Source organism: Chiloscyllium plagiosum, unplaced genomic scaffold (assembly GCF_037043375.1).
Source record: "Chiloscyllium plagiosum isolate Xiang-an unplaced genomic scaffold, Cpla_swu_hap1 HiC_scaffold_10, whole genome shotgun sequence".
Classification (NCBI taxonomy): domain Eukaryota; kingdom Metazoa; phylum Chordata; class Chondrichthyes; order Orectolobiformes; family Hemiscylliidae; genus Chiloscyllium; species Chiloscyllium plagiosum.
In genome coordinates, this window is record NW_028270148.1 from 39,435,341 (window position 1) to 39,448,907 (window position 13,567).

At 40.0% G+C, this 13,567-nt stretch overlaps 2 long non-coding RNA genes across 4 annotated transcripts in view; one reads left to right on the forward strand and one right to left on the reverse strand.

The window, feature by feature from the left end:
* LOC122552762 (uncharacterized) overlaps positions 1-2,647 on the reverse strand; it is a 47,451-nt gene extending 44,804 nt beyond the window's left edge. For 2 of the 3 annotated variants that reach the window (XR_015758417.1, XR_015758415.1), the window contains exon 1: positions 1,840-1,974. This is a non-coding gene — a long non-coding RNA (uncharacterized LOC122552762). Of the gene's footprint in view, positions 1-1,839; positions 1,975-2,466 lie in introns of those variants that run through there. The other variant, XR_015758416.1, reaches the window with a different exon arrangement.
* Positions 1-13,567, forward strand: part of LOC122552763 (uncharacterized) — a 301,823-nt gene that overhangs the window by 34,268 nt on the left and 253,988 nt on the right. The window lies entirely within an intron of this gene.

Here is a 13,567-nt window from a genome sequence, read left to right on the forward strand (position 1 = left end):
TCTTAAAACAACACATTTTGGAACTAAAAGTAAGAAAAAACCTTTGAGCTTCTGATTCAGCATAACACTCATATTACATCCAATAGATAAGGGTGTATCTGGTACCTGGTTGTACCTGTTTTATCCAATATTTCTGCTATCAAATACAAAAGCCAGGAAATTAAGCTAAATCCATATAAAACACCAATTCAATCTTAACTGGAATATTGTGCCCAATTTTGCAACCCACACTTTACGAAGGACATATAGATTTTGCAAGGGTAAGAAGAGATTTACTGAAATGTTTACAATAATATAGGATAAGTTTGATAGATAGATTTGAAAAACTAGTACTTCAACCATAAAGTGCTAAGAAGTGCATAATTGAAATCATAATTGAGAGTTAGACAGAGTCAATAAAGAGAAACTGTTTCCAATAGATAAAGACTCAATAATGAAGAATGTTTTTAAGCTGATTGATGAAAGAATTAAAGGTGACATGAGGAAAAACATTTTACATCATGAATGGTAATGATTTAGAATTCCCTGCTTGATTGAATATGGATACAGATTGAGTAGTAACTTCTGAAAAGAATTGGATGTATTCTTGAAAGGAGAAAAGTTTGCTGGGATAAGGGGAAAGAGAGGGATACTGAGGCAAACTAATGGCTCTTTAAAAGGTTTAGCATGGTTGTGATGGGTTAATAGGCCTCTTTTGTGTTGATCAGTTCTCTAATACAAATTAGTGTATGTCTTTGTGCAGCACACTTTAAAATATAACGCTTTAATAAATAGAGGGGTTATGTAAATAGAAACAAAAAACAGAAGTTACTGGAAAAGCTCAGCAAGTCTGGCAGTATCTGTGAAGAGAAATCAGAATTAACATTTCGGGTCCATTGACCCTTCCTTTGAGCCGTCCCAGTCAGCCAGACCTGCTGAACTTTTCTAGCGTCTTCTGTTTTTGTTACTGATTTAGAGCATCCACAGTTCTTTCGAGTTATATAATTAATATATTTTATATCTGCTGAATTCTTCTGAGCAAATATTATAAATTTACAGTTCTGACTTAACTGCTAGTGACTACAAGGGTTGACCAGGCACTTCCATCTGGATTGGTTAATTCTGATCGCCTTTTTGCAGGGAGTATTTCACAGCCTTGAAGGAATGTTGGCATGTTACAGGTTACTCATGGAGGCTGAGTTTCACAAGTATTTCTGGAGCCTATAGATAGTGATGATAGAGGCTTCAACTAACTTTCCATCGCATAGCTAACGAGGAATCTCTCCCACTCTTACCACCTGCCGCTAGCAGGTGTTGAAACATATGAACATACAAACAGGAAAAAGAGCAGGCCAACCGACCCTTCAAGCCTGTTCTGTCATTCAAAAGGATCACGGCTGATCTGAGTTTAATTTCAACTCAACATTCCTGTACATTTCCAATAATTGTTCAACCTTTTTTTTATAAGGAGTTGATCTAATGCTACCCTAAAGGTATTAAAATTCTGAGTGCCTTTTGAGGGGGGAATTCCAAAGACTTACAACCCTCTGAGAGAAAAAAAACAAGTTACCTCATCTCTGTCTTAAAAGGGCGACCCCTGATTTTTAAACTATGGTGTCTCGTTCTATAAAGGGCTGACAAGTTGATAATCAACCCCATTTGGCCAATTTACAATAAGCCTATCCTTGGCCATCAAGTCTTTGAACCCAGAGATGTTGGCTCAAAGGCAGGAAAACACAAAGTGCACCACAAAACCCCCTTACAGGCACAGGCGAGATTAAATAAAACTCCACCCCAGTAGCTAACCATCTGTGTTTCAGAATCTAGACATTAACAATACAGCAATTATTTATTTGTTACCTGACTTGACTTTCAATATTCTAAATTCTCTTGCCACTTTCTTCTTTAAACAATGCCACCAAGCTTATTACTCTCCAAGCATAGGATGTTACAAGTTGAATAAACATCTTCAAATTTCACTTAAAAGGAATGAGACCCATGGTTAATTCAGCATGAACCTTAGTGGGGGATGGGTTTACAGGCTGGAGTGAATTAGAGGCAGGATGTCTCATCTGTTAGTCTTTGCTTCCTTGTTCAATCATCCCATGTATAAACAGACTTTTTGAATCTTAATTCTTTATTATACCCACTACATCCCATCAGCCACAAAGGGTCACCTCCACTTTATAATTTACAGTGAGATACAAACACAAAGATAGCACAAAGAGTGAAATATGGTGTCAGGCTTATATCTTCTCACATTTCACAGAGCTAGGAGACAAACACATTGACCTGTTGCCATGGCAAGTTTTCTTTCGAGATCAACACTCGGACTGAGGAAGCAGTAGGATTTTGCACAGTTTGATATCCACAAGCCAGCAAGAACATTCAGTGAAAAGCTTTTAAAAGAAATCAGTCAGCCTAGAGAATTAATACTGCAGGATGCATTATTTGTCTGATCAAACCTGAATTATTTGCAGCCATTACCTGTGTTTGGTATTTTGACTGTGAGGTCTGTTTGCTTCTTTTGCCTTTTATTTTCCTGCGAGATATTTCAAGTTGTTTGTACAAATTTCTCTTATGAATTTCTCTCCAACTAATTCATGGATAATGGGACAAATATGCTCACTCATTTGGTGTAACATAAATGATAAGTTGTGAGCGTAGAATGACCTTTTCCCCTTCATAATCCAATTTCGGCTCAGAATTACTTCAAATCCTCTGAGGGCTGGAGTTTGTTCATTCTCCCACAGAGCTGAGGTTCCCTTCAGCACAGCTGGCAGGAGTTATTAGTTATAACAATATCTCAGGAGGAAGGGTTTCAGCCTTGAAAGAGGCCATTGTCTGGGCTTATATGAAGGCAGATTCATTATGCTTTGCAGAACACAGTTTAGAGCCCGGAATTAGGAGACCTCCTTGTGATTAAAGAAAAGAGCAGACCCTGGAACTGAAATGCTCCTCATTTAAATCAGAGGAGAAGCCGTGGTAAAGCCTGAAAGCAATGTAAGAATGAAAATAACACCAATTGAAAAGTTTTAAATAGTTGTGACTCAGTAACCTTGACTATTATCATTTAGAAGCTGATTTGAGCAAAACTTTTTTCACGTAGACTCTTCACAGGTGGCCATTCAACTGATACAAACCAGTCTTCCCCCTTTGCTTGTATTATTGCTTAAAAGAATAATTATTAATTCAAAGTACAGAACAATAGACAAAGAATCACATGTGAAGCAGACTCTGTGTTTTGCAACATTTATCATGAAATTTAATGTAAGGAACACATAAGTCACATTTCCCTTACTTTGTTAATTTGCAACATTTGGCAAATGTCAGCCTTTAAAGAAATTGTGATATGTCAAAGAATTTGCTTATCATGAATTAGCAAGTTAAGTCTTTTCTTAACAGTATTTGCAACTTATTTTCTTTTTAAATCCTACTCAAACTGCTGCAACACCATTATTAATGAGACCCCTTCCTTGGGAGAAAAGGTTTCCCAATTGCGATCACAGGCAAACATCCGATGACAATACCACTCAGTAGGAGGTGTATGGGACTGTTCTGGACAGACTCACTTTCTGTTTTCCCACTCATTTGGGAATGGTTCTCTTCTATTTAACACCTCTGATGACAGCTACCTTTAAAATCCAGGACAGACAATACTGTGAATCAACAGACTATAGACTCTGTCCGCACACTCCATGCTGTAGCTTGTCAAAGCAATTATGTGTCATGCCACAAGAAAAGCGATTGTTGAAATTTTGAATCAATGGGGATACAAATAGATCTGATACAATGTATCATCAATTTAACATTTGTCTTTACATTCTCCAAGGGACATTTTGCCTCTTTTTTTGATATGATATTTTTATTTGTATCAGTGGTTTACAGCTGTATTCCATTGTCCAGGGAGATCACACACTTTAACAGCATTCAAACCAAGAAGAAAGAATTTGGATAGATGTAAGACATTTCACTACCTTAACTCCTTTATAGCCAAGTTAGTTTTGAAGTGTATTCACTGGATTAATGTATGAAGCAAGGCAGCTAATTATACATAGTAAACTCCCTCAAAAGCAATGGAATGATGAATAGATATACTCTGTTCTAAGTGATATTGATTGAAAGATAGATATTGTCCAGAACACCTGATGAAGGAGTGGCGCTCCGAAAGCTAGTGCTTCCAAGAAAACCTATTTGACTATAACCTGATGTTAACTTTGTCCAGAACATTGGAATGGCTTCCTTGTTATTCCTTAAAATATTGTCATGGCATTGCTTCTACATTCACCTAGGTAAGTAATCAAGGCCTTGGTTTAACACCTCATTCAAATGAAAGCACCTTCAACAATTCTGCACTTCCTCAGTCCTACACTGGAATCATAGAGTCAGACCACCATGTGGGCGGCACGGTGGCACAGTGGTTAGCACTGTTGCCTCACAGCGCCAGAGACCCGGGTTCAATTCCCGCCTCAGGTGACTGACTGTATGGAGTTTGCACATTTTCCCCATGTCTGTGTGGGTTTCCTCCGGGTGCTCCGGTTTCCTCCCATAGTCCAAAGATGTGCAGGTCAGGTGAATTGTCCATGCTAAATTGCCCGTAGTGTTAGGTATGGGGTAAATGTAGGGGTATGGGTGGGTTGCGCTTCGGCGGGGCGGTGTGGACTTGTTGGGCCGAAGGGCCTGTTTCCACACTGTAAGTAATCTAATCTAAACCAGATATCCCAACCTAATCTAGTCCCATTTGCCAGTATTTGGCCCATATCCCTGTAAACCCTATTCATATACCCATCCAGATGCCTACTTAAATATTGCAGCCTCCACCACTTATTCTATGGCAACTTATTCCTTACACACACCACTGTTTGCGTGAAAACATTACCCCTTAGATCCCTTTTAAATTTTTCACCTCTCAACTTAAACCTATGCCCTCTAGTTCTGGACTCCTCCAACCCAGGGAAAAGAGTTTGTATCTTTACCCTATCCATGCCCCTCATGATTTTACAAACCTCTATGAGGTCACTCCTCAGCCTTCGGTGCTCCAGAAAAACAGCTCGAGCCTACTCAGCCTCGCCCAATAGCTCAAACTCTCCAACTTTGGCAACAGCCTTGTAAATTTTCCTGAACCCTTTCAAGTTTCACAACATCCTTCCGATAGGAAAAATACCAGAATTGGACACAATACTCTAAAAGTGGCCTAACCAATGTCCTATACAGCCACAACATGACCTCACAATTCCTATATGTGATGCTCTAACCAATAAAGGAAAGCATACCAAATGCCTTCTTCACTACCCTATCTATCTGCAACCCCACTTTCAAGGAACTATGAACCTGTATTCCTAGGTCTCTTTGTTCAGCAACACTCACCAGGACGTTACCATTAAGTGTATATGTCCTGCCTGGTTTGCCTTTCCAAACTGCAGCACCTCACATTTATCTAAACTAAACTCTATCTGGCACATTGGCCCATCAAGATTCTGAGAGAGAGAGGGAGGCAGAGACAGAGAGGTGTGTATGTGTGTGAAACAGAGAGAGAGAGAAAGAAGGAGAGGGTTGCACTAAATTTTCATACTCAAGTTTCTGGAGCAGGAATGTGAAGTGACACACTTCAACTTCACAGGCAAGTGTGCTCTAAACCGCGCCACAGCTGAGTCAGAACTGACATTTTCAAAAATGCATCCTTAGGCTGCTGGTGCTTTTAAAAGTCATCTTTACTTGCACTAAGGGTTATAATGGTCTTGCAATGCTGTGGCTCTTGTGGTAGTAATATGTCATGTGAATTCTAGCATGGTGGTCCAGTGATGCTAAAAAAACTAGTCACATATGTCAAAGTTAGGATTCTGTGTGATTTGGAGTGGAACTTTACTTTTTTATATGCAACATTAAGTATGATTAAAAAGTTCAAATATATTCTCCACTGCGACATCCATTCTGCCTTATTTCCAACATTGCAAAAAAAGCTTATCCATGTTTTTTTGTCCTTTCCAAACTTTGTTTGAAGACCTTGCACTGGCCTCTGAATTGCAACTCTACATTGACTCCAAACTGTCCAAACTCAATCACTCACATTTCATCCTCCATTATGTTTATGTAACTCCTGTCACTATTGACCTTGATTCTTGAGCCACTTCATTTATGTGGGTAGTTTGTAAAAGAGAGATCAGTTTGTTCCTTAATGTAGGGAAGGTTGAGAGCAGATGCATATGTTCAAATCATGAGAATTCCAAAATAGAGCAGATAAAGAGAAACTGCTCCCCTTGGTGGAAGGGTCGAGTACCAAAGGAAAGTTATTTAACTTTAATTACAAAGCAAAAGAAATAAGTAAAAGCATTTCTTAGAGAGTGTATGGTGATGACTGGAAAAGCACTGCCTGTGAGTTATTGGAGGAAGGCTCATTCTTTCCTGCAAACATTTTATTGGATAATTATCCAAAGAGAGACACATTGCAGTGGGACAGGTTGGGAATGGCATTGGATGAATTGTTCTTGCATATCTTGGGACATCATGGCCTCACTCTGTGTGGTAACCATTTTGTGGTGGTATTAGAGGACAGTTTTCAAGTGACTGTGATTGGATTTGTGCCTGAGTTCAGCTGACAGTTAATTTCTGAGGCTTTTTTTTGTATTGACTTAACGATATTGATACAATATTGTAATGAACAGGATTATAGTATAGAACTGATGTATCAAAATGGATTTCCCCCTATTCTTTATTCCACCCTTTCTCCTTTAGAAGGTGCTAACTGTCCTGGTAGATAGTGCCAAGAGCACAGAATGGCTTCTGTATCTTGCTCAAGTGACAATTCTTCATGTGGGAGACTCGGCAATGACCAAAGGCATGCCTAATTAACTGAAGCAACCATCAGTGTCATTCCTGATCCGTGTGATATCTAGTAGGATCGCCTGAAAAGATATGAGGAATGGGAATACAGCTTGCTTTGTTCCATTCCTAAACCAGGGCTATTTGAGAGGCTAATTTGTAGATCCCTCTATTCTAGCCCCAAGCCCCCACTCCCAAGAATAGACAACAAACTGATGGCCAATTAAAATAAGCTCACGCAGTAAAAGTCAGAGTTTGAATCAGATTGTTCTTTGAAGTTAAATCATAATACTGTGTTTTGTTTTCAGTTAGTTATCTTTCCCACATAAAACATAAACTTACCACATAACTTACATCATCAGGAAGATGGACTATTTTACTAAAATCTAGATCATTTGTTGTTCCCACTCTAGACTTTGACTAAGTAATCTGACTAAGGCAAGAATGAACCCATACTTCACTTATACTAATCCTCTATGGATTAAATGTATTTATTTCCCTCCCACCTCCTCTATACATGGATATTTATCAGCATGGGTGTGTGTTTCAAGTCCTGAGGGAAATCTCATAACTGAAGTAATTGAATCTGTCTTTGTTTCTTTAAGAAGTGATTTCCCTCTGTTGAAAAGCATACAGTAAAATCACTCGTCCATGAGTGACTGATTGAACCCATTTTTGCACCTTAGAATCATGAGATTAAAATAGTTTTGAGTTTCTATTGGCGTGTTTCTTGAATGATTATTAACAGCAGTTTTGATCATTAAAGAACGGACTGGTAAGGGGGCCATAACAGATTATCCTGTCAATGATTTGTTACACAAACCACCATCATGACATTAATCAAAGGCAGTTATTTGTACTTGTTCCTTCTGCCTGTGTCAGTGCATTACCTTAAAATGGAATTGCTTTGCTTATAAACAGAAGGAAAGGATAGCTCTCAGAAGTTACTCCAGGAGATGAACCTACACATCACTGCAGAGCAAATCAGAACAAATGTGGGGTTCAGGAATAAAGTTCGTGGAGGAGCAGAAATGTGCAAAGTGTTTAGACAGGGAACGTTAGGTATAAACATGCAGCAATGAATTGTGTGGCACTATTGTAATTGATTACAGTCCATAACGTACAACTTTGCCCATATTCCTTTGGGAGGGGGAAATTCTTTCAGGGATTCCTTCTGTGTTTATTCCAAAGACTTTTGCGAGAAAGTATATGTGTTTGGATGTCGCATAAGGACAACATCAGAGTTACTTATGCTCCCTTTTATGGGTTGATAGTCTAACCTTCACTGAAGAATGGGCACTTTGGAAAGTTACTGCAGGGCTTCAAACAGATGTGAAATGGCAATGCTGCATAACTCAACTCCTTCACAGAAGGATGGAACAAAAAAATAAATTGTCGGTTTTAAGTAGTTATATAAATATATCCCTGGTCTGCAAATGTACTACAAAGACAATTATCCAACTTCCCCAGTAAATACAAATCCCATTGTTAACTTCACTTATGGGTGCAAATCCAGCTGACAGCAGGACTCTAAGTTGCTCCAGAAGAATAATACACAACATTTAATATGAAACATATTAGTTCAACAGTTTTTTTAAGAAAACTGTCTTAGATTACAGCAAAATGGAGATGCAAATGACCCCTAACTCAAGGGTCAAACCCTCTACACTGACAAAATTCTTCTGTACATCTTTGTCACCACACAACCTCGTAGTTTTCACTTCTGAAAGTGTCACGCACATAGAGTTCGAAAAGTAAGCATATATAATAAGCAAAGATAAAATTCAGCAAAAATAGGCAATCTTGCTCAGGCACTTAAAAGGGATTACTGCTGTGTTGCTTACTGGTGCAATGAAAGAAGATATTTTGCCGGTATTAGGTTTGAGGTACATTGGTCCAATTGAAAGAATTACTCATTTGCAACTAACCATGACGTTTTTGACATTGAAAGCCTGAGCCAAAAATTTGTTCTGTTCTATTACTCAGCATTAAAATTTATTTTCTTGTTGAAAGGGGAGAAATAGTCAAAAAAAATGAAAAGAGGGAAGTTTTATCTTGGGTAATCCTGCAGAAGCAAGAAAAACTACAGAAGCAACTACATCAGAATGTCATGAAGATTATGTTCAGGAATCCTTTTCCTTGATAGAGATCTCTGAATTCATAACAACTCTTTTGTTTAAGATACCAGGAGGATGGAGGTGGTTAATCATGGAGAGATAATATAACTGATAAGTTCCTGACAGAAAATAGACATCTTGAAACAAAAAAAGATTTCTGGCTGACATGTGTTAAATGAAAAATAATGATGAATTCAGGAGGGAGTTCCTCTTTGTTATACATCAGAGTATGTCCTGAAATACTGAAGGGCCCTGAAAGGTCCACCTTCTGCAGAAGCAACTATGACTGAGAGGAATCCTTGCTCCCCAGTCTCTCTCGTGCCCAGATTGTGTATGTGGCTGGAATGGGCAGATCATCAATGCTGTTTCACGTTTGTTGATCCTACAAGTTAGCTAGAATGATGAAGCAACAATTCATATGTTAGTGTGACCAGAGCACACATGACCACTTGTAAACGGCAATTGCGGTGGCAGGTTCACTCCGATGGTTAGGTCGTGGTGCTAATAGTGCTGAGGTCATGGGTTCAATCCTCATTCTGGCCAATGCTGCTGGTTTCCAACCAAGGCTTTTGGATCCGTAAGTTTTGCATGGTTAGGATGAAGAGATGATAACTGGAATGAGACGCAGACCGAGTGAGTATGTAGTTCAGTAAATTTGAAGGCAATGTGGGAATTCGGTGCAGAGGGGAAGAGTTGCTTTGTATTGCTTTTTCTAGCTCATAGGTTGTAAAATTTTTATTAAGCAGGATAAATTGAAGCCCAGGAATTAGGTGTCCAGTACAAGACATCACAGGTAAACCATATGTTCATTTGTTGGTAGTAGCTACTATAGGTTACATTCAGATTGAAGGTTACAAATTAAAAGATCAATACAATTTTTAAAAAATCAAATTAAGAATTAAGTAATTAAAATAAGAGATGCAGGACTAGGCAATTTTTTGTATATCTGCATGATGTGGGAGCTGGCAGGCCCCATTGTGGTTGCTTGAGGATCTCCAGTTCAGAGCTGATGATTTGGAGTCTGAGCCTCAAATACTGTGACATATGAGGGAGGGGGAGAGTTTCAGGAGGCACTCACACTGTCAGATTAGCCACCTCAAGTTCAGTCAGTGGTCAGAGATGGGAGTGTGAGACTATGACAGGTAGAAGGATCCAGGAGGTAGTGCTGAAGGAGCCTCAATCCTTAAGCTTGTTAACAGTTTTGAGATTTTTGTTCCCTGTGTAGATGAGTGCTGTGGCTGTGGGGAGAATTTACCCATAACACCTTGGTATAGGAAGCCATTCAAGAGTTGGGGAGAAAAGAGAAATGTAGTTGTAATCGGGGGATAATATAGTCAGGAGAATAGACGCTGTTCCCTGTGGCCAGGTTTGAGAGTGCAAATGCTGTGTTGCCTGCCTGGTGTCCAGGTTCAGGAAATCTGATCTGGGCTGCAGTGGAACTTGAAGTGAGGTGGGGGGAGATATCCAGTTGTCATGCTCCACATAGTTACCAATGTTATTGGTAGAAAGAGTAAAGAACTTCTGCTGAGGGAATATGAGCAGTTGGAGCTAAATTAAGAAACAGAACCAAACATGTCATAATCTCTGGATTACTACCTGAACCACAAGCAAATTGACACAGGGTAAATAAGATTAAAGAGGTAAACGCATGGCTCTAAGATTGATGTGGGAGAAATGGATTCAAATTCATGGGACGTTGGCACCAGTCCTGGGGAAGGAGGCGACTTTTCCAATTGAACTGTCCCACTTGAGACATGCTGGAATCAGTATTCTGTTGAATCACGTAACTAGGGTTGTGGATAGGGCTTTAAGCAAAGTAGTGCGTGCTGGGTTCAGTTGTATGAAAAACTATGGAGAAAGCTAAATGGGAGGAGGGCTTGGCAGAGGTTATTAAAGTTTCCAGAACAAGTATTAGGACAGAGAGTATGTGAAAGGTCAGGAATCTTAACTTCAAGCACAGCAGATAAGGGGGCAGTCAATGCAGAGTGAGGGTGTTGTGTTTAAATGAATGATTATTCAAAACAAGGTGAATGAGTTTTGGTGTAGATTAAAATTGGCAGGAACAATGTTGTGGGTGTCACAAAGATATGGCTGCAAGGGGATCCGGGCTAGGAACTGAATATCGAAGGATACATGTCATATTGAAGGGACAGGCAGATGGATAGGGAGAGTGAGGTTGCCTTGTTAGGAAGAAATGAAATTAAATCAATAACAAGAAGTGATAAGAGTTGGAAGGTATAGAATCTGTGTGGTTAGAGTTAAGGATTGCAAAGGAAACAGTCAGATTTGTATACAGGCCTCCCAGCAGTGAACAGGATCTGGGAAAGAAAATTCATCAGAAGATAGAAAAGGCATATAAGGAAGGCAGTATAGTTATGGGGACTTTGATGTGCGGATGGTCAAGAAAAATCAGGTTGCTATTGGATCCCAATAAAAGGCATTCATGGCATGTTCATGAGATTTGTTTTGGAGCAGTCTGTGGTATAATCACTAGGGAGCAAGCAACTCTGGATTTGGTGATGGGTAATGAGGCAGACTTGATTAGGGAGCTTAAAGTAAAGGAACCCCTAAGGGGTAATGATCATAATATGATCGAATCCACCCTGCAGTTTGAGGGGCAGAAGCTGAATCAGATGTAAGAGTATTACAATTGGGTAAAGGTGACTACTAAGACATGAGGGAGGAACTGGCTAGAGTTAACCTAGCACAGATGATAAAACAGCAACGGCAGGAAATTCTGGGGGTAATTCAAGATACACAATAGAAATTCATCACAAGGACGAAGAACTTGATTGAGTTTTTTGAAGAAGTAACAAAAAGGATTTTTGAGGGCAGAGCCATGGACGTGATCTATAAGGACTTCAGTGAGGCATTCGACAAGGTTCCCCATGGGAGACTGGTTAGCAAGGTTAGATTTCATGGAATACAGGGAGAACTAGCCATTTGGATCCAGACTGGCTTGAAGGTAGAAGACAGAGAGTGGTGGTGGAGGGCTGCTTTTCAGACTGGAGGCCTATGACCAGTGAAGTGCCACAAGGAACGGTGCTGAGTCCCCACTACTTTTCATCATTTATATAAATGATTTGGATGTGAACATAGGAGGTATCGTTAGTAAGTTTGCAGATGACACCAAAATTGGAGGTGTAGTGGACAACAAAGAAGGTTACCTCAGATTACAACAGGATTTTGATCAGATGGGCCAATGGGCTGAGAGGTGGCGGATGGACTTTAATTTAGGTAAATGCGAGGTGCTGCATTTTGGAAAAGCAAATCAGAGCAGGACTTATACACTCAATGGTAAGGTCCTTGGGAATGTTGCTGAACAAAGAAACCTTGGAGTGCAGGTTCATAGCTCCTTGAAAGTAGAGTTGCAGGTAGACAGGTGAGAGGGGAAAGATATAAAAGGAACCTAAGGGGCAACTTTTTCACGCAGAGGGTGATGCATGTAATGAATGAGCTGCCAGAGGAGCTGGTACAATTGCAACATTTAAAATGTACCTGAATGCGTACATGAATAGGGTTTAGAAGGATATGGGCCAAGTGCTGGAAACTGGGACTAGATTAGGTTGGGATATCTGGTTGACATGGACAAGTTGGACCAAAGGATCTGTTTCCGTGCTGTACATCTTTATGACTGCAAACATACTGAGGGGAGGATGAGACAACCATGGCTGACAAGGGAAGTCAGGGACAGCATGAAAGCAAAAGAGAAGGTTTGCAATGTGGTGACGAAGTGGGAAGCCAGAGGATTGAGAAGCTTTTGAAAACCAGTAGAGGATAATCAAAAAGCAATAAGTGGTAGAAGATGCAATATGACGAGGTGAGTGCAATGGCAATCACTAAGGAGACGATGCTAGGACAATTTAAAGGTCTGAAGGTGGGTAAATCATCTGGGCCATAAGACCATAAGACATAGGAGTGAAAATAAGGCCATTCGGCCCATCGAGTCCACTCCGCCATTCAATCATGGCTAATGGGCATTTCAACTCCACTTACCTGCCTTCTCCCCGTAGCCCTTAATTCCTTGTGACATCAATAATTTATCAATCTCTGCCTCGAAGACATTTAGCATTCCGGCCTCCACTGCACTCTGCGGCAATGAATTCCACAGGCCCACCACTCTCTGGCTGAAGAAATGTCTCCACATTTCTGTTCTGAATTTACCCCCTCTGATTCTAAGGCTGTGTCCACGGGTCCTAGTCTCCTCGCCTAATGGAAACAATTTCCTAGCGTCCACCCTTTCCAAGCCATGTATTATCTTGTAAGTTTCTATTATATCTCCCCTTAATCTTCTAAACTCCAATGAATACAATCCCAGGATCCTCAGCCGTTCCTCATATGTTAGACCTACCATTCCAGGGATCATCCGTGTGAATTTCCACTGGACACGATCCAGTGTCAGTATGTCCTTCCTGAGGTATGGGGACCAAAACTGGACACAGTACTCCAAATGGGGCCTAACCAGAGCTTTATAATGTCTCAGTAGCACAATGGTGCTTTTATATTCCAACCCTCTTGAGATAAATGACAACATTGCATTCGCTTTCTTAATCACGGACTCAACCTGCGTGTTTACCTTTAGAGAATCCTTTGTACTTTGGCTTTATGAATTTTCTCACTGTTTAGAAAGTAGTCCATGCTTGTATTCTTTT